General features: G+C 39.6%; 1 protein-coding gene across 6 annotated transcripts in view; it reads right to left on the bottom strand.

The window, feature by feature from the left end:
* The window catches only part of CSGALNACT1 (chondroitin sulfate N-acetylgalactosaminyltransferase 1), a 339,564-nt gene that overhangs the window by 189,310 nt on the left and 129,863 nt on the right, over positions 1-20,391 (bottom strand). For 5 of the 6 annotated variants that reach the window (XM_028124037.2, XM_028124040.2, XM_028124036.2 and 2 more), the window contains one exon: positions 2,882-2,973. The exons of the other annotated variant lie outside the window; for it this stretch is intronic. The gene's annotated coding sequence lies outside the window, so the exon portion shown is untranslated. The remainder of the gene's footprint in view (positions 1-2,881; positions 2,974-20,391) is intronic. 6 annotated transcript variants of the gene reach the window in all.

Raw genomic sequence — 20,391 nt, 5'->3', positions numbered from 1 at the left:
CGGCTTGCCTGGAGTAGCTTCATCTGCTGAAAACAAATTGTGGCTCAGGAGTATAAATTAAAATTGTAGCGGCAAAAGCTGACACTCATTAAAAGCTTACGGACTTTGTGTCACACTTCATGCCATTAAATGGAAATATTTTAAAAGCTGAAAACATATCCAAAAATTCATAAAACACAAACTGCTCTACTTAATCCTCTTGTTTTTCAAATATGAGCAACATGCCAAGTTCCTATATCACAGCTTCATATTAGTATTTACTTATCATGCCCACTTCATCCCAAAAAAGACTGAATCAGCTACCATTTTATGTTATCTGGCCATCACATTTCAAGAGCTCCCGGAACTGTAAAGGACCTACAAGGTTATCTGTCTACAAAGAGAGTTTCCACTCCGCAGACACTCCCCAAGGAATAGACTAGACCACCAAATGAGAGCAGAAAGTCCTGTGCCCTGCTCGGAGGAGGGTGTGAGAGACCCTGGGACACACAGTGTTGACCATGCAGGAGCATCAGCCAGGGGCTGGGGACCGAGGAGGCATCTGCAGGTCTTCACTTTTCCACATACTGACTGGCCCTTTCACTCCTGTCGTCAGGGCCTCCTAGGAGCTGTTTCTGAGTGCTGGCAATGCTCATCGGAGGCATTGGTGCTGAAGGGTGAGAGAAGTTCCCCACGAGAGTGGCCAGGAAGAAGTATGGTGGGTAGAAAGAGGAGCGTGAAGACCAGCACAGCTTCCAGCACTTCCACCCCCAGGGAGTGGGGGAGGGGCAGAAGGTGGAGATGAGAGGGTGCAGCCCAGAGCATACCTTTCCCTCGTCGGGAGGAGAGGAATTAGTATGTGTGGCAATGCGGACACACTTCTGGGTAGGGAGAGACAGGAACCATCAACAGGGCACAGAGTAGGGCTGAAAACATGGTGGGCAGCAACGGACAGGAAAGGAGTGGTGGTAAGGCCACGGGCTCTGCGAAGGATGTGTCTGTGACGCCAGGACATCCTTATTGCAAACCTTTTATGGCCTGATGCTATTAAATATTTGAATCAAATAGTGAACTGTCCTCGCCTGGACTCCATGGTCACCGGACGTTGGTGTGGCGTGTCTGTCGACCAGAGGGAGAACACAACCCAGTCACTCTTTTCCCAAATCACACGTTTGTTTTTTGCAAGTCTGGGGAAGGTCTACTGCTGAAGGATATTCAAGTCCCTGAGTCTATAACAGCCTCAGTCTGTAAAGGGAAGTTCCTGGAAGGCTGGCTTTCCCAAGTTGGTACTGCCCAGGTGCAGGCTCGGCTCCTCAGCAACTTCCCATGTCTCTGCCCAGGGATCCACAGCACTGTGACCACCATTAAAACCCAGCTCAGGCTACTGCTCTGCCCTTTGGCCACCCAAGCATTCCCCATCTTGCTACTCTAATAGCCTTGGACTAGAGCACAAACATCCTATAACTTTGCATTTGTCCAAGCAGACCTTACTCAGCTTTTTACTGCTTCTCTATTTTGTAAAGTTGACTTGGCTCTTTTCTACTATTATCTCAAGGTTTTAATAATTAGGGTCTACATGGTGTTCTACTGACATTGTTCTCTTCTACATCGTCCAAGTCATCCTCAAAAACATGAAACATCCCAAGACCAAAGATCAGAGTAATTTTGTATATCCCTCAAGTTGGCCCTGAACTTGAGGCCCTGAACTTAGGCCTGATAGGCACTTGACTTTCTACTCAGAAAAGAATTTGTGAAGAATTATTCTTTTATTTTTGTTTGTATTATTAACTTTTGGCCAAGGTCATTTTTATTTTTCTATTTATAGTAACTCAGTTACAATCCCTTTTACACTCTGCACACTCTATTGTTTTAATGTAAAGCAGTTCATTAATGTAAAATCAAATCAGATGCTTTGACTTCCATTCTTTCATTTTAATCGGTGTGACAGAAGTAAAAACAAAACAAAACAAAAATCCTGAACAAAACCTCTACAGAAATCTGTTAAATGAAGAGGAAAAAGGTGAGAGGAGCTTCTTGAAGATATGCATATGCTGAGTACAGCTTACCTAGTTTTACTTTTACGTCTGTTGAGCCATTTCTAAAGAAAATTAGAAAAGGTTTGCTCTGCTGAAGACAGAAACCATGTATACAACTTCAGATTTCATACTGTTGCCCTTCAATATTAATGATGTCCCTAAGGTTCTTGCTTTTTTTTTAAAGTTTAGTCTTGCCAAATGTAATAAAATATCTTATCGCAGAGAAACTCAAAATTACTGGTTATAAGAGCAGAACTAAAACAACGTTCCAGAGTTTCATGTTTGTCCCCAGATGAAAACCAACTATATAATCCACTGGGGTACTATTCTTCAAGATTCTAGAAAGTATACCCCTAAGATACAAGTTAGAAAGGAAGATCATTATTCAATTTCCTAAACCATTTTACTTAAAGAAATATTTTGTAGCATGGTCAAAATTATGGTGCCCATTTGATTATGGGCTAAATATTTGAGAAAGCTTAATAGTCTGTCACAACTTCCAAGAGGAGAACAAATGTTCCTATTCAAGTGAATATTTTTTTTTAAGAAGAATTATGTAATTCTTCTAACTTCATTATTGGCTTAAGTCATTTGCCACGGTGAGAAGAGATAAATTCTAAAGAAGTTGGTAACATTAAATGTAGATTATAGGCTTTACAAAGTGAATAAAAAAGATTCAAGGCAGCCAAATAACTGAATTACTTTGAAAAAGTATTCATATCTTAAAATAATAATTTGTTGTTAATCACACTGTTGAAAGTAAAATGAAATTTAACACATTTCAAAGATAGCCAGAATACTGAATACAACTCAGACCATACCAAAGTTCATTTCTTGAGTAATCTATGATGAAGAGACTCACTTACCTGTAAGTAAGAAAAGGAGGTTAGGTTGGAACTACATCATTCCTCCTCTGGGTAAAAATACCCCGGTTTCTTTCCTCGAAACGGAAAGGAATCTAAAACATAAAAAAATAAAAGAAAGTAAGAAGTAGGAGCCCCTGTGAATTTCCATGTCTCCGCTCTAGGTGATATTACAAAATGGTAGAAATCTAAATCACTTAGGATATAAAATACAATTCATCCCCAAATTGCAGGATGGTATTTCTCCGCTCCCTATTTTAATGGTAAAATACAAAATGTTTATTTACACACACACACACACACACACCAAGGTTTAAAATAAATGGCGAAAGCCCTATAGAAGTGTGCATGAAAGCAAGCACACTGACTTGAGAAGGAACCTCCCCCCAAAAAACAAACCTCGCCAGAAAGAAACGTGCCCGGGGCCCACGCGCTGCTTCTGAACTCGCGGCTCGGCTTGCAGGCTTGCAGGCTTTCATGCTCTATCAGCTCTGAAGTCACTCGGGCTTCCAGGTTGGGGTCAGGAGTGAAAGTGCTGCCCCCCTCTGCAAGGACCGCATGCAGCGCCACTTTTTTTTTTTTTTTAATTTTCATGGAATGAAATGTTAGAAAAGAGCAAATCCTCCGGGAAGTTTTGCCCGAGGGACGGAAAGGGTGCACACGCTTCCAAAGGGTCCCGGGCCGCCGGGAAAGCCCCGCTCCCGGGGCGCGCGTCCCCAGTCTGACCCCCCCGGGGCCCGCGCGCGGCTATAGCGCTGTCCCGCGAGCGCGGCGGGGAGGGGGGCGCGCGCACGGCCCCGCGGGTCCCGGGTCCCCGCCCGCCTGCGCCGCCAGCCGCCTTCGCGCTCCCGGCTGCGCAGGGCGAGTGCGGCACGGCGGGAACGGCGACCGCCCCACGCCATCCCTGCCTTTAAAAGGAATTCCACTGGAGGCCACAGATGTGTCAACGAAGATAAAAGCAGATGGAAAAGAGGTACAAGCAAAACACTTTGGAAGCAAAGGCAGGGAAAATATTCTGGAAAGGGACTACGCCCTCCTGCTAAAGAAGTGTTAATAACTACATCAATGCTAGCTTCGATTAATTAACAGAGTCATTTTTCCCAAGAGTGTTCATGATCTTGTCTCATGTGTCTTTATAATTCAAGTAACAGCAAAAAGTAAACACTATTGTTCCCATTTCACATGCAGGAATAAAAAAGGTCCAGAATACCAGAGACAAGACTGCGAAGCCCCTCGGGCCTGCCACCGCTTGTCCTTTCTCCATGGGGACAGCGGATCTGTCACATTTTTGCTTCTTCCCGCACCTAAGTTTGAAGGTTTTCTCTGAGGCATCGCCATTAACAGTCCGTACAACTCCGAGTCCATTTGGATCGGCACCCTCTTCCCAGTTTACTGTGGGTGTAAGGTTCAAGTGGGTTGGGCCAGCCTGCGGCCGTCCTCTCATCCTCTCGGGGCCCAGAGTGGTGCCCTCCACTGCAACTCGGGGCTGCAGCTCTGCCTCTTCGGGCTTTGCTCTCACCAGCCACACTTCCGTCCCTGCCTGGCTAATTAATCTATGTCCAAATGGAATTGCTGTTGGCAGAAAGGCAGCAATGCCAAAGTGGAATAATCACTTGGACCTGGATCGGAGTTGTTTTCCATCCTTGACAACAAATAATGTTATTCCAGCGCCTGCAGGCCAGGAGTTGAAATGAGTTTATAATTTGGCTTCCAATCTCACATTCTCATTCTCAACCACTTAAATTTTCTTTTCTGTCTTTTAGCATGCAGGGGGCAGCTTTGGAGGCTAAATCATTGACAGGGTCTTTATTGATACCCTTAATGAATATTCTTTGCCATCTAAATAAAAAGGGGAAACATCCGCATCGTCCAAAACCACACTTGTTTTAATAATGAAACTAAATAGACTGTCAGCTCATACCTCCATATGATCATTAATAATCTAATTTGTACTTCTCTCTCCAGCAACTTGAAGAGAAACATTCACGGTTTTTTCATCCACACACAGTAGTCCACATTCATCCAGCTTCTAAGTGCCTGGCCCTAGCAATGCCAAACTGCAGGGTAAGAGCCACGGGATGGCCCAGCGCCTCCCTCTTTTCCTAGTGAAAGAACTCATTAAAACTCCAATCCCTGGCTCTAGGAAGTACGTTGTCTCTTTAGCAGTTCCAAACATCATGTTCCCCCAGAAAGCAGTCATCTCAAGCTAGTGACGGAAAAGGAAAGAGACAGGAAGGCAGAGCCACTGACAAGACTCCCTTAGAGATGGGGGTGGAAGGCGAATTAGCATCATGGAAAATTAGTGAAGGTAAACGGAAGGTCCATTAGGGAGAAGTGGATGTGTTCAACTGGACACAGCCTCTATTAGAAGACAGACAAGGGACACCAACTGCACAACTACACTGTGCCAACACTGTCTAGCTCCGTTACATACAAACTCATTCAGTCCCCGCAACAACGCTGTGCATATGTGTTAATATTCCCATTCTACAAATGGGGAAAGTGAGGCTCTAAGGGGTTAAGAAACCTCCCTACTAGTGCACCCTACTAGTACATGCTAAAGCCAGGATTTTCCTGACTTTAAAACCAAAGCTCTAGAGAGAAAAAGGAAAAGCAAGCCTTTACTTTTTCTATTATGCAACATTGCCTTAGCTGCAAGTACTGGTCCTCACGTGTGGTCCTCTAAGACAGTACGGGACTTACAGGGGCTTCTACTGCATTAAGTGGGGGCCTGGCAGATATGCCAAAGGTTGCCATGGAGGCCTTGAGAACACAGCCCCTCCCTGATCTGAATCCCTCATCCTTTATAAGAAATCACAATGACAAAAACACACTCTTGGACGAGTCTTCCTGAGTATCAAAGAAACAGACAATAAGACTGTGCTCAAAATAAAAGCTAAATCCAGGAAAGGAACTGCACGTGGACAGATATAGTGCCTAGCTTTGTTCCATTCAGAAAATAGTTCTCGACAACATCCCTCAGTCTAAATATCTGTAGCCAGATCTGAGGTCCCCTCTCTTATCACCTGATGCCAAGTGTGTTCTCGGTCATTTGGCATAAAGAGTGAGGATGATGGAGACAATTATGTCATTTCACAAGTTTTAGGTATGGTAAAAAGTAGCAAGAGAAGGCAGATGTGCAGACAGTGGCTGGGAGAATGTCCGTGGAACAATCGCATACTTGGATTTGGAAGTTTCCCAGCAGGATTCTAAAGGTTAGGAAGTCTGCCCCACCACAGCCCCACAGTAAGAGAGTTTGACATACATTAATTAACAGGACTCCATAAATAAGTCAGCTTTTAATCATATTAAAAGGAGACTACCAAAAATCAACTACTGAAAACAGCAATCAAAAATGTTGAAAATGAGTACACTGAGATCAGTAACATTTTAACAATCTAGCAACCCATTCTATAAAATGTACAATTCCTAAGTGAAATTTCCCAGCAATTTAATTTCTAAAGAGCTTCAAAAACAAACTGATCCAATGGTGCAATAGTACCCATCCATGTGCTTTAAGCTCCAAGCCTTCCTCCCCTTCATAAATTTCAATCTTTAAATCTTTAGTCCATCTAAACCATGTATGTATCAGACACGTTGATTCCTGAAATGTGAGAAATAAGAAAGGAAGACTAACAAGCCCTTTCATCATCAATGTGCCTAAAACAACAAAAGAAAGGCACCAAGACAGGCAGAGACTAGATATGTGTCTGCCAACTCAAGTTACCGGTGAGATTTTTCTTTGTGCATATGTGGATAATAATATATGTTTTTAAATCTTGATGGTAACGTCTCTTATTTGTATAAATCAGCGGCGTCTTCTATGTTACAGTACTAGAAGACAGAGCAGGGATAGAGTCAGGAACTGTGCAGACAACTTCTAAAATTATCTTTCTCAAGAATTTGTTTCAGAGGGGCCCCTGGGTGGCTCAGTCGGTTGAGCTTCCGACTCTTGGTTACAGCTCAGGTCATGACCCCAGGGTCGTGGGATCGAGCCCTGTCTTGGGCTCAGCGCAGTCTGCTTCTCCCTCTTCCTCTCTCACTCCCCCTCTGCCTCTCCCTCTGTCCCCCTCACTCCCATGCCCTCTCTCTCAAAAAAATATATAAAATCTTAAAAAAAAGAAAATGTTTTAGAAAAGAAAGTGCCCTTGCATGCTACACATTATAAATCACATGTAGCCACATTCCTTCCACATTAAATAATTATGCTGAAAACAGTATTTTTTAGAGCACAACTGACTTTAAAAGTCACGAATTTCCCCAAAAATGTTGCTCTTCTGTTATCCTGTGGAATGAAAAACAGGATCACTGTGTCCTGGTCTAGCATACACAGAAGCAGACTAAATAAGAAGATATCTCTTCATCTCTTTCTTATTCCTAATCCTTCCAGTGAAGTAGGTCACTCTTATTTTCTTCAAATTTCATTCTGATAAATGGGGATAATCTCAGATACTATTAGCAGAACTATCAAGGCTATCGACAAATTATATTGCTAAATTATTTGAAGTCTCTTTTAAAATGTATGGGTCTACATTGCGCTACTGGGTATTTACCCCAAAGATACAAATGTAGGGATCCAAAGGGGTACGTGCACCCCGATGTTTATAGCAGCAACGTCCACAATAGCCAAACTGTGGAAAGAGCCAAGATGTCCATCGACAGAGGAATGGATAAAGAAGATGTGGTTCATATATACAATGGAATATTATGCAGCCATCAGAAAGGATGAAATCTTACCATTTACATCGATGTGGATGGAACTGGAAGGTATTATGCTGAGTGAAATAAGTCAAGCAGAGAAAGACAATTATCATATGGTTTCACTCATATGTGGAATATAAGGAACAGCACAGAGGACCACAGGGGAAGGGAGGGAAAACTGAATGGGAAGAAATCAGAGAGGGAGACAGACCATGAGAGACTCTTACCTACAGGAAACAAACTGAGGGTTTCTGGAAGGGAGGTGGGTGGGACGATGGGGTAACTGGGTGATGGGCATTAAGGAGGGCACGTGATGGTATGAGCACTGGGTGTTATATGCAACTGATGAATTATTGACCACTACATCTGAAACTTACGTACTTATATGTTGGCTAATTGAATTTAAATAAAAAAAAGTGTGGGTCTATTAGCACTTTAAAGGGTATCAAATCATATTTTCTTTATAAAGATTTACCCAGCGCCTCCCAAACTAGGCAGTGGGGTTTCTGTGGGCTCCCTGTTTGAGCCATCCTCACTGTGAATCACTAGCATGTTCAAGAATGAAATGACTCACATCCTATGCAGAAATCCAAATAATGTTCTGTTAGAGCAGAAAGGAAAACAAACTAATTTGAACTGGAGAGGACAGAGTTATATGTAGTCTCTTGGAAAGAAACTGCATTGCTCTGTTGGCCATTAGTTGTGAGACCACTAACATTATCTCTCTCCTAAATCCGCTCAGACGCAGACAACTGAGGTGCCTCCATAAAGAGAGCTCCTTCCCAGCACAGGGCCTGCAGTGCCACAGTCAGCCTCACGTGCGACTGTTCATTAGACATTCTCTCCGAATACATTCTTTAAAAAAAAAAAAAAAAGATTTTATTTATTCATTTGACAGAGACACAGCGAGAGCAGGAACACAAGCAGGGGGAGAGGCAGAGGGAGAGGCAGGCTTCCCAAGGAGCAGGGAGCCCAACGCAGGGCTCGATCCCAGGACCCTGGGATCATAACCTGAGCCGAAAGCAGATGCCTAACAACTGAGCCACGCAGGCACCCCTCTCTGAATGCATTCTTCTGCCCTGCTACATCCTGCAGCTGCTTGGCATGTGCTAAGTACTATCGCAGATGCTAATGAGGCATGAACAGTGTTTCAGGGAGATCTGTTGTACTTCTTCCCATGCAGAACAACAGATTTGCAGCTAGGGACTGAATGCTGGTGTCCCTCCCAAAATTCATCTGTTGAAATTCTAATCCCAGTGTGACGGTAATTGGAGGTAGGCCGTTTGGAGGTAATTAGGTCATGAGGGTGGAGCCAGCCATCCTGAGTGGGACTAGCGCCCTAAGAAGAACAGGCCGGAGAACTAGCTGGCTCTTCTCTCTCCACACGAGGACACAATGAGAAGTCAGCTGTCTGCAACCCAGAAGAGGTTTCTCACCAGAACCTGACCATGCTGACACCAGGACCTTGGACTCCCAGCTTCCAGTGCTGTGAGAAATAAATGCCTGTTGTTGATAAGCCACCCAGTTAACGGTATTTTGATACAGCAGCCCAAGCTATGACATCATCTTAAATGCATTACTGGGAGACTTAAATCCATAACTTCTTCACCTGTGTTTCCGGGTCTGTAAAATAAAGGGTTTGGCCTAAGTCAGTGATTAGCACCGAAGGAGGCTGATCTTGATCTGTTGCTTGCCACACACCCTAAGAATCTCTGTGGACAAGAAGATATGTTACAGCTGGACACAAGCTGCACAAATGATGAAGATGCAGGACAGCATTTAGGCTTAGATGCTAAGAGTAGGGAAGACAGCTTTAAAACGGACAAGCTCACAGAAGACAAAATGCTCAAGAAGTATAGCTCATCAAGGTGCAATGTCCCAGACAACGGACCCCTAGGCAGGGCAGCTCAGAGAGAACAAATCATAGAGTCCAACACCTCTCACCCCAGCACACCAGTCCCAGGACAACAGCAACACAGAGAGGGCGTGAGTTTGTGGTTCGGAAAGCACAGCTCTGGTCCCAGTTCTGCTATTAAGTTATTATAACCTTGGGCTAGTCACCTGCAAAATGAAAGTTGGGACCAGATAATCTCCAGGTTAACTTCAAGTACAGAAACCACACCTTCTTTTCGTTGTTCCATATAAACCTCTGTCTTTCACTAGAATGTCTGTAGCTCCTTTAAGGTCAGTATATACATCTCCACTGCGGGCTCAGTTTTTAAATTACTGCATTCCCAGGCTTCTCAGGCAAAAAGAGCACTCAGGACAACCGCTCAGAACACAAGTTTAAGATGCAGAATGGGTAAAGTTTGTTTTCTCTGGCATTATGATTCCCTCTGGCTAAACGCTCCCCCCCATGCTGCCAAGTCTCCAAACTTCAGGCACTGAGGCTTGATCTATAGTATTCACAGGGCTCGTGACACTGTGATAGATGAAGAAATTAAATCTTTCACCAAACCTGAATGGGTGTTTTAAATGGTAATTTTTATCTTCTTCCTTCCCAGATGCAGGAATGTCAATAGTTGAGAGATACTATGGTGTTGGTAAAAAGTCATTATAAAAATGGACTTGCGTCCTAAATGATCTGTCATTATTTTGCACATATAATACTTTTGCTGTATCAATTTTTTAGTTTATTTCATGTTTTGCTCCAGTTGCAAGGGAATTGAGAACATGCTGTCCACATTTTCAAAAACAGGACTGTAACATTAATAGAGTAAATATTTCACTACAAAAATAAAAACTGTGTAAATATTTATATAATTGAATTTATTCAATCAATTCATTGGGTTAGGCCAATGGAAGTATTAATACTGAGAGCCAAAGAGACAGGAGAAAATTTTAGTCTCAACCTTCGAGTAAATAAATAATAATACTGCTTATGGGCACCATTTTTTTTAAAACATGCATACAGAATGCAAATGGGTGTTACTTCTCAGGGAGACTAAATTGCTGTGTACTATTTACTATGTATACTGGACAGCAATGAAATAGAAAATAAGAACAGGAAACACAGATATTTAATCAATAAATATTTTTAAGTCATCAAAATGTGTTGTCGTCCCATATCATGGCCAGTTAAGCAAGACAGGGGTAAAGAGTGAACAAAGGAAAAATTATTGAGTACTCAGCACTAAAAACAAATGAGCAATTGATACATGTATCAACATGGATGATAATTATGCTGAGTTGAAAGAAACCAGACAAATAGTAAACATACTATATGATTCCATTTACATAAAATTCTAGCAGATCAGTGTTTGGCTGAGGATGGGGTTGGGGGTTGGGAGGGACCAGAAGGGACAAGGAGGGTGGGATTACCTAGGGGCACACAGAAATTCTGCTGGTAATAAATATGTTCATTGTCTTGATTTTGGTAATGGTTTCATGTGTATATCAAAACTAATCAAATTGCATACTTTAAATATGTGGGTTTATTACATATCAATAAAGCTATAAAAATTATTGAGAGACAAAAATAGGGAAAAAATTTAAAGATAAGGAGTAGCTAAATTTGGGGTAATTAAGATAGCTGTTGGATGAAAAGCTATAGAAAAAATAAGCTACACTAGATCCATAAAAGACTACCAGAGAAAGATTTCTCGTTGTTGAAAGTTTAGGAAGTTTTATAATCCCAGAAAAGTCTTTCTGAGCACCTAAGGACCATGCCTAGATAATACCATTCCTCCCTCAAAAAAAAAAAAATTCTTTCCTTAAGACTTTTGACAGAAGTAGTTCTAACTATCCCCAGAACAACAATAACGATAGCTAGCATTTATTGAGCACTTACTATAACCCAGGCCCCCATCTAATGGGGTATCCCATTTAATCCTCACCTAAGGGCCCTAAAAGATAGGTTCTATTATGATCCTCCATTTTACAGATGATACCAAAATTCAGAGAGGTTAAATAATTTGCTTCATGTCAGTCACCACCCCAGTGGTGGAACTGCGATATGAACCATGGGATATGAACTCTGATTCCAGAATCAAGCTCTTGAAATTAAACTTCTCTCCTTCTGCTAGACAAACAGAATACTGGAACAATGCTATAGATCATGATTTGCTGACTCACACCTCTGATGGCTTAAAGGAACTCTTTGTGAATTAAAGGGCTACATTTCTAAGACTGAAGGCTAATCTTTTGCATGACAGATGCAGAAAAGGTCAGTAATGAAGCGATGGTGGAAAGTAAGGGCAATTCAGTAAGGTAGAGCAGGAAAAGTAATGGGCAGAAATCAAGAGACTTGGTTTTGGCCATGTCCTCACTGCTGACTGTAACCTTGGGCAAGCCGTTTCTCCCCCTTGGGTCTGTTTCCTCCTTGGCAAAATTAAGAGTTTGGACTAATCAATTTCTAAAACTCCTTCCAGCTCCATGATTCTTGCCAGTCCTCTTTTGGGGAATATTCCTTGCATTTTGTAACTTGGGTCAAAAATTTTCCATGCCACCAAACACATTTCAGATACAAAGTTTCCTCCATCTCCTAAAACACCCAGACTCCTCCCACACCTAGCAAATTCCTTCATTATTTCCCAAAAATGTTCTATTCCCAGGGGAAAGAGGAGCGTCCCTCAACCCGGGCCTGCCATGTTGTCCTGTGCACTCCAACAGTCTTTCACTTCAAAACCACTACCAAGTTGATTTAGGCCTTCCAGTGATGAAAAGGAAGTACCCCACTACCCAGCACCTCATTCCATTTGCCCTGTGAAGCTTCTGACATCTGAGATGATTCAAAGTACTTAGTATGTTATGGCTATAGGTGCCCGATTCCATTTATTTCCATTCCTATTGGTTCTCTAAAGTGGCTCTTCTCTCCTTGCACTAAAAACACATCATTTTCTCTTTTTAAATGATGGATTTTGTGACCCTTTGGGGAGACATAAAAAAATAAGACCAACTAAATAAGGCAATTGTAAACCATTTCAGCATCTTTAAAACCTCCTTTATCACAAAAGAAAGAAAAAAAAGCAGCTGGAAAAAAAAAATGCAGCCGATAGGGAACTTGATATCTTTAAGAACAACTTCTCTCATGAATTTTCATCTCCATATTTTGGCATTTTAGCTGACTTGGAAATTATTTCTAGGAAAAGCACTTCTTGAGAGTGATAACTCCTTTCACAATGCATTGGTGAGGCAAGCTTTTCAATATTATGAGGAATACAATGCCTATTTTTCTATAACTCTACCTATATATCAACAGTACATTTTTATTCTGTATTTTATACACTATGTTCATATATACCCTGTTCTATCTCAGAACATACAATGTTTTTACTTTATTTTTATAGACTCACTTAGTAATCATTATACTATAATAAACCAAAAATTAAAATATAGATCAACCCTTTTCCACATAGAACCAGAAATTTACAAAATTCACTTCTAACCTTTATCATTGCACAGATAGGTTTTATGTGGTTGTAGTCACTGAGTGCACTCTATTTTCTAATTTTTTGCTTGAATTCTCCATATATCTACTTAGTCCATGTATCTGTCATTTTAAATGGAACAATATTCCACTGCATCGCTAAAAGGGTTTAATTAACTATCTTCCAGCTAGTTGCTTCCACACATTATTGTAACCCAGTCAAGCATTTTTAAATAAATAAATTTTGTTTTTCCTTTTGGAGTTATTTCCTCAGACTATATCCAAAAAGTGGGATTAACAGTTTAAAGATCATAATTATAAACCGGGTGATTTTTATTATAAATTGCCAGGTGGCTCTCCAAAAGAGGTATTTCCAATTTGCATAACACCAGAAAAATACAAGCCTAGCTTGTATTCTTCGTAGTCTCTTTAAAACTGGGCTTTCTGGGGTTTATTAGTTTTGGGGTGATTTAAAAAGAATGATGTAAAATATTTTAGTTCTTTGAATCTGTCATAAACATTTGTTTATACTCTTACTGCCTCTTTTTAAAAAATATGTATTGAGGGGCGCCTGGGTGGCTCAGTTGGTTAAGCGACTGCCTTCAGCTCAGGTCATGATCCTGGAGTCCTGGGATCGAGTCCCGCATCGGGCTCCCTGCTCAGCGGGGAGTCTGCTTCTCCCTCTGACCCTCTCCCCTCTCATGCTCTCTCTCTATCTCATTCTCTCTCTCAAATAAACAAAATCTTTAAAACAATAAAAAATAAAAAATAAATAAAAATATGTATTGAGGCACCTGGGTGGCTCAGACAGTTAACCATCTGCCTTCGGCTCAGGTCATGATCCCGGGGTCCTGGGATCGAGCCCCACATCAGCCTCCCTGCTGAGCAGGGAGCCTGCTTCTCCTTCTCCCTCTGCCTGCACTCCCCCTACTTGTACTCTCTCTCTCTGTCAAATATAAGTAAATTAATTAATTAATTAATTAATTAAAATAAAAAATATGTATTGATCACCTACTACATGCCAGGTCCTTTACGTGCCTTTTCACTCATTCAATACCCCTGACTGCCTCATAAAGTAGAAACCACAAATTTTTTCACTAAGAAAACTGAGTCTCAAAAGGTTGAGTAATGTGCACAAGATTCCAAGGCTAATATTTGTTGTCGTCAGGATTTAAACTCAACATCTACTTTCTGTGGATTCTCCATTACACCATCCTGCCTCATAAGTACAACCTTTAAACATCTGGCCAATTTTTCTTTTCTCTTCTTTTCTTTCTTTTTTCTTTTTTCAGTTTAGTTTTCCAATTTATTGAGGTATAAAATACACAAGTAAAGTGATTTAAGTACCCTCATCCTAAAGATATAGCCTAGTGAATTTTTTACATACTACACACAATATAAACAGCACACAGACCAAGATACAGAATCTCATCAGCTTAGTAACTTTTCTTTTTCTTACTTTTTAAACATAGATTGTTTTTGTGTTTGTTATTCTATATAGCCTGGTACTGAAGCTATACAAATAGGGGCTTAATAAGTTTTGTTTAATTATTTAAGATTAAAGCTACAAGTAATGACCTCAGAGATTATGTACTCCAACTTCTTAAACTTCCAGATATGGAAACTGAAGCCCAGAAGGAAAGTGACTTATCCAAGATCTAACAATTCAGAGCTCTTTCTGCCACACCATGTTGCCCTCACCCGCCACTGGCTGATTGCTCTCCACTCCTTATGTTAAAGACATAGTGAGGGGTAACAAAGAAGGCAGGGTGCATAACAGAGAAAGTGTACCTGGATAAGGTTTTTTTTTTAATTGTTTGCCTTTATTTTAAATTAATCCTAAAGTAACCAATGGGTCAAATTGGTGGAGAAACACTCACTAAGCTGACCTTACTATAAAACATGATTTTTTTTTTACATGAAAGTATCAACACCTGAAATCAAATGACTTTTGCCCCTCAGAAGAGTCTACTTGAAAGGATAAACACTGATTCCAATAATGTTCTATTGCTCATGCTTTCTTTTGAGTATCCCTTTATCCCTTTTTTAATTGACCAAAGATCAAACTTATCAAATATGACAATAAATGTAAATGGGTTAAACATCTCCAACAAAAACAAAGATGCTCAACATCCAATTATATGCTGTTTATAAGACAATTCTAAAACGAAATGACCCAGAAATCTAAAATAAAAGGAAGAGCTAAGTGTATCTAGAGAACACAAATGAAAAGAAAGTTTGGATGGCAATATTTATATCAGAGCAGAATTTAAGGCAAAAGAACATTTAACAAGACAGAGAATATGTGAAATAGTTCAACCTCATTAATAATAAAAATTCTACTTTTAAGAAACCGTTTAATTTATCAAACTGACATATTCTAATTTATAATATTTTTTATAATTGTGGATACACTCAAATAGACACCCATATGCTACTGTTATGAAGACAGTAGGAAAATGGAGAATACAATATGAATATATATGATAGAATAAAATGTACCCACTAAAAATCATGTTTTTAAAAATTTAATGAACGGCAATCATACAACACCAAGAAGAGATGCAAGATACAAGCCATGAACAGGAGGATCTCAGTTTTTCTTAAATAAAACACACAAGACATATTGTTAAAATTAGAAAAAAACGCATCAAAATAATACTCTGGTTAAATTAAGGGAGATCTCTAGTTACTTTTTTTTTTTTTTTGCCATTTTTCCCTATGGGAAAAAAGGGGGTCTTAAGTCCAAGATAAATGAAAAAATAGCATGGGGGGATTTTGCTTCCTTATATCAATCATGCATCCAAAATTCCAGAAGCAGTCAAATTCCATCCCAGGGCACTGACAAGGGAGACAGAAAAAATTTGTTGTGTTAGATGAAAATTCTGAACCTCAATCACCTTCAGGCTCTTAAACCCCATAATTTCTGCTGTTTTCTCCCAAGGACTGATTAATGTTTAAGTGGAATATAGACTCTGTTAATTTTTCTTTTTACTCTACGCTGTCCAAACGAACATACATTACTCTCCTAAGCAGAGCAAGTAAACTAATAAATAAACAAAACAATAATACAGTTTGATCACCTACTTTGTTCACAAATCTGTCCTACAAAGACAGATTTGCCGACATTAGAAAAAAGATTGTGCAAGTGCTCAAGGATAATTCTGAACAAGAAGTTCCAAAAATATTTTAAGCAAAGACAGTCTTATGGGAATAGCTTCCCAAAGTATCTTCATTGAATTACTTTGCATTCATTTTGATGTATATATTTTGACCTGTTAAGATATCTTAAAATAAAATTGTACTGATTTATGTTAACATGTCATTTATTTAACAACTTGAAGGAAGAATAGGTAAGCTTTTAAAAGAGGAACTCAATAGAAGTCTTATATTCCTATATGCTTAAAATGAGATTTGTACTCACTATCATGATTAGGAAATAATCAGATTCCAGATCTTTTGGGAAGTTCTAAATACCAAAAAAAATTATAATAAAATGGCTACTAAGTGTGACTGTAAGGCTGGTATTCACCAACCTAAAGAACCTTAGGAATCATAGCATCCAACCTTCATTCTCCTAGAAATCAAAGTCCAGAGAGGTGAAATGACTCCCCCAAGTTCTTAGCTAGCACTGTTTCTTAGCACAGCAGCATCTGTAATCTCTTCTGAATTTTTCCTTCCCACTGGATTTATAGCCACCACCTATTTTCTTCTACAATGAAATGTTTACCTCTATAGGAGAAATTTTTAATGCAGGACAGTTGATTGAACAGGCCAATCTCTCCTCTCTCATTCATAACATAAATATATCAAGTACCTTCAAATTGTCAAGTTCTATGATAAGTTTACAATTCCTGCCCTAGGGGAGCTCACAGATTACCTGTTCCCCCACCATCCACAATTTGGAAGGCTAAGGGGTATGAGGAGGCATATGCAGGCTGCAATGGGAGCAGAGGGAAAGAGCAGCTAATCCAATTAGGCTAATCATACTTATATCTGAGTTGTGAAAGGCAGGTGGAAGTGCAGATGATAGAAGAAATGGAGACAGGAAAATAGCATTCTAGGCAGGGAAACCCAAAGAAAAAGCAGACATAAGAAAATATGCCAGAGTTTGGAACTTGTGTTTGCTTTTGATGTTGAAGAATATGAAGTTGAATGTGGCGGGAATTTCATATACTCATGGGAAAGTGGACACAGGTGAGGTGATAGAGAAGCCTGGAAAACTCCACTAAGTGAAGGAATCATGTCTTAAAGGCAGTGGAGTCGCTAAAGGAATTTAAAGCAAGAAATTGAAATGGTCATACTTGTGTTTTAAAATGTTCTTTGTAGGGCCATGAGGCTGAGCTGGAGAGGTGAGGACCGAAGGTGTGGAACCAATGAGAGGCTCCAGCAGTTACCCAGCCGTGAAGGACTGGGGGCCTGTACCAAGGAGGGCTGGTGCCCAATAAGGGACAGGTTTAAAAGACATGGAGTTGGGGCTTGGTGATCATCTTCACGTGGAGTGAGGGAAAGGGAGGAGACTATTCAAAGTTTTAACTTTCTCCTTTTTCAAAAAATATTTTTGAATAGTTTACACTTTCATGTCACAATAACAAAATGTTTCTGTCCTCAGATTTAAATTTCAAGGAATACTCACTAATTCTGACAAGAAAATGGGATGCAGAGGCCAGTGAGGTTACTTGAGAGAGACAAAAGAGAAACAGGACAGACATTGTTGACAAGTCACAGAATAACAGAGCTTATAGCACCAGAAGAACTTGGGTTCAAATCCTGGTCTGGACACTTGAAATGCTGGGCAAGTCGTCCTTTTTAAATCTCAGTTTTCTTTTCTTTCTTTCTTTCTTTCTTTTTCTTTCTTTCTTTCTTTCTTTTTTTCTTTTTTTTTAGGATGTTATTTATTTGAGAGAGAGAGAGAGAGAGAGAGGCCAAGAGAGCAAGAGCACGAGCGAGGGGAGGAGAGAACGGACAGAGAGAGAGGGAGAAGCAGACTCCCCACCAAGCAGGGAGCCCATGCAGGGCTCGATCCCAGGACCTCGAGATCATGACCTGAGCCAAAGGCAGATGCTTAACCACTGACTGAGCCATTCAGGTGCCCCTCAGTTTTCTTATTTCTAAAATGAGAATAATGATGAAACTTACCTGAGGAGGTTAATCAGGAGGGTGATATAAGGAGAAAGTACAAAATGCAATAACTGATCCACAGTGAGCACTCATTAAATGATCACTATTATTATATAGTATAGAGGATTTCCCCAGGGCTAGAAAATAAAAATTTATTCAAAATATTATCTTGTATTGTTAAGATATCCTGAGTTCTGGGTATTGGGCAAGAAAGAGGGCATCAATACCCCATTGGTAGCACCTGACCCTAAGCTTTGTCACATGCTCCTTCTCAGTTGTAAGCAGGGCCCTCAGAAGGAGCAAAGGTGCTCATGTAGGGACTGTGAGATGCAAAATCTGTCAGAAAAACTCTGGGAAGTAAAAGCTTAAGAGGTGATGACACAGTGGCAGAAAAATCTTTTAGGTAAAAGGAAAGGAATTATCTACTTTGTATTCTAAATACATGAGCAGAGAAACTCAAGCTTTAAAAAAAAAAAACTGTAAAAATATTGTGAAGACCTTGAGGCCTTGGGAGTTTTCACAGAGGTGATAAGAAGACAACTAGTCCAAGTTCTAGGAAAACTCCAGTAGAATAAAGAAATGTAGAAAGAAGCAATTGCTGTATTGAAGTCAGTAACATCTGTTAACTTTTCACCCTAGGATTCTTAAGGAGGTCAGTAGATTCAATAACAATGATTCTAACCGCAGTTTTGGAGGAGTGAGGTCAGGGGTATGCTGGCAAATTATGTTGGTTTTAGAACCAGATCTCCAGGAAGAAAACTGCATGTATATCTATACCTATAGACATAAATTAGTTATAAATTTTACTGATATAGAATATTAATACACAATTTACAAATAATACTAAAATATCCAGTGTTCTTTATCATAAATTCCATACAGTCAATTCATTCATTAACTTTTGCCAAATTCTTGTGTCTGTAGAAACACCTATGGTTGCAATTGACAAACGAGTATGGTTCCAATGTGAAGGCTTGTTGATATTTTATTTTATATTAAGGGTAAGATAAGATATCACTTGTTTATCAATGGTAAAAGTTCTTTTTTTGCTGAGTCTGGTAGGTTTTTTTTTAATATTAGAAGAATATTTCCACAATTTTTATGCTGTTCATGATGTAATGCTACAGACAGTTGAATCTGCAATTTTCTTCATCATTTTCTTAAGTCTAGAACACAAAACAATAAATCACACCCTAATGTAAATGTCAATAACCCCATGAAGTAAATAGTCCAACATGACCAATTTTAAGCTATAACATGACCATCACCGAATACAGTTTGGAAGAAATGTGTAGTAGTGCACTGTTATGTTGCACTTCCACCATACAGGCAACTTCACTGTTTAACATTTACAAACTCTTTTTCAATTCCTTCATCCAGGTCATCAGCAAAATGTGCCCCTAATTTGTTGAATTTGACAAAACATGAGTGCTGTTTTATTGTGTAGGGGTCATAAATACTGATGTTTGGATGCTGAGATGCTTGTAATTCCAAGGGTTATCTTTATTAAACTTGGCTCCCATTCTAAAAAATGACCTCAGTCAGTGGTGTAATTGAACCAGTTCATATTGGCTCACAAGAGATAATTATTACATTTTCAAGAATTTTACAAGCTGGTTGTTAAACATAATCATTATTAAAAATAAATTATATAAACTTAGAATTATATAAATTATATTTAACATTTTAAAAAAGATTAAATATTCAAGATTCATCACTTCCCATTATTTTTATTACATTCTACTACTATCTACGCTCTTGGAGTGATTCAAAATACATGAAACGAATAGCACATAAGTCTGGGAGGAATATAAATGGAATTAAGGCATTCAAAGGTCCTTGCATTGTCCAGGAAGTGGTAAAAGTACTAATTTGTATTAGCCTTAATGAGTCAAATATGAATGGTGTACCCTCTCCAAAGAACATAAAAGGACGGATAATTAACAAGCCAATAGAAAAGAGGGGGAAAAATGGAAAAGTAAAAACTGCTTAATTGAAAATGAGGCAAGAAAGGAGAGAAAAACAAAAAAAGAACATGTGGGGAAAATAGAAACCAAAGAGTAAGATGGTAGATTGAAACCCAAATAGAGTTCATTAAAGGTAAACAGACTAAATCATCTCATTAAAAGACAAAGATTAACAAACCAGGTACACAATGAAATTTAACTATGTTGCTTTTAAAAGACATACTTTAAACATAAAGATAGAGAGTGTTTGACAGTAATAGGATTAAAAATTCAGCAGGCAAACACTACCCCAAACAAAGGTGGAAGGGCTATATTGATCAAAGATTTTAAGGGACAAACCATTGTCATCAGACTAA

Source organism: Eumetopias jubatus, unplaced genomic scaffold (genome assembly GCF_037043125.1).
Source record: "Eumetopias jubatus isolate StellerSeaLion01/CBP00866 unplaced genomic scaffold, mEumJub1_p1.0 scaffold_2, whole genome shotgun sequence".
NCBI lineage: Eukaryota > Metazoa > Chordata > Mammalia > Carnivora > Otariidae > Eumetopias > Eumetopias jubatus.
This window is presented reverse-complemented; position numbering and strand designations above follow the sequence as displayed.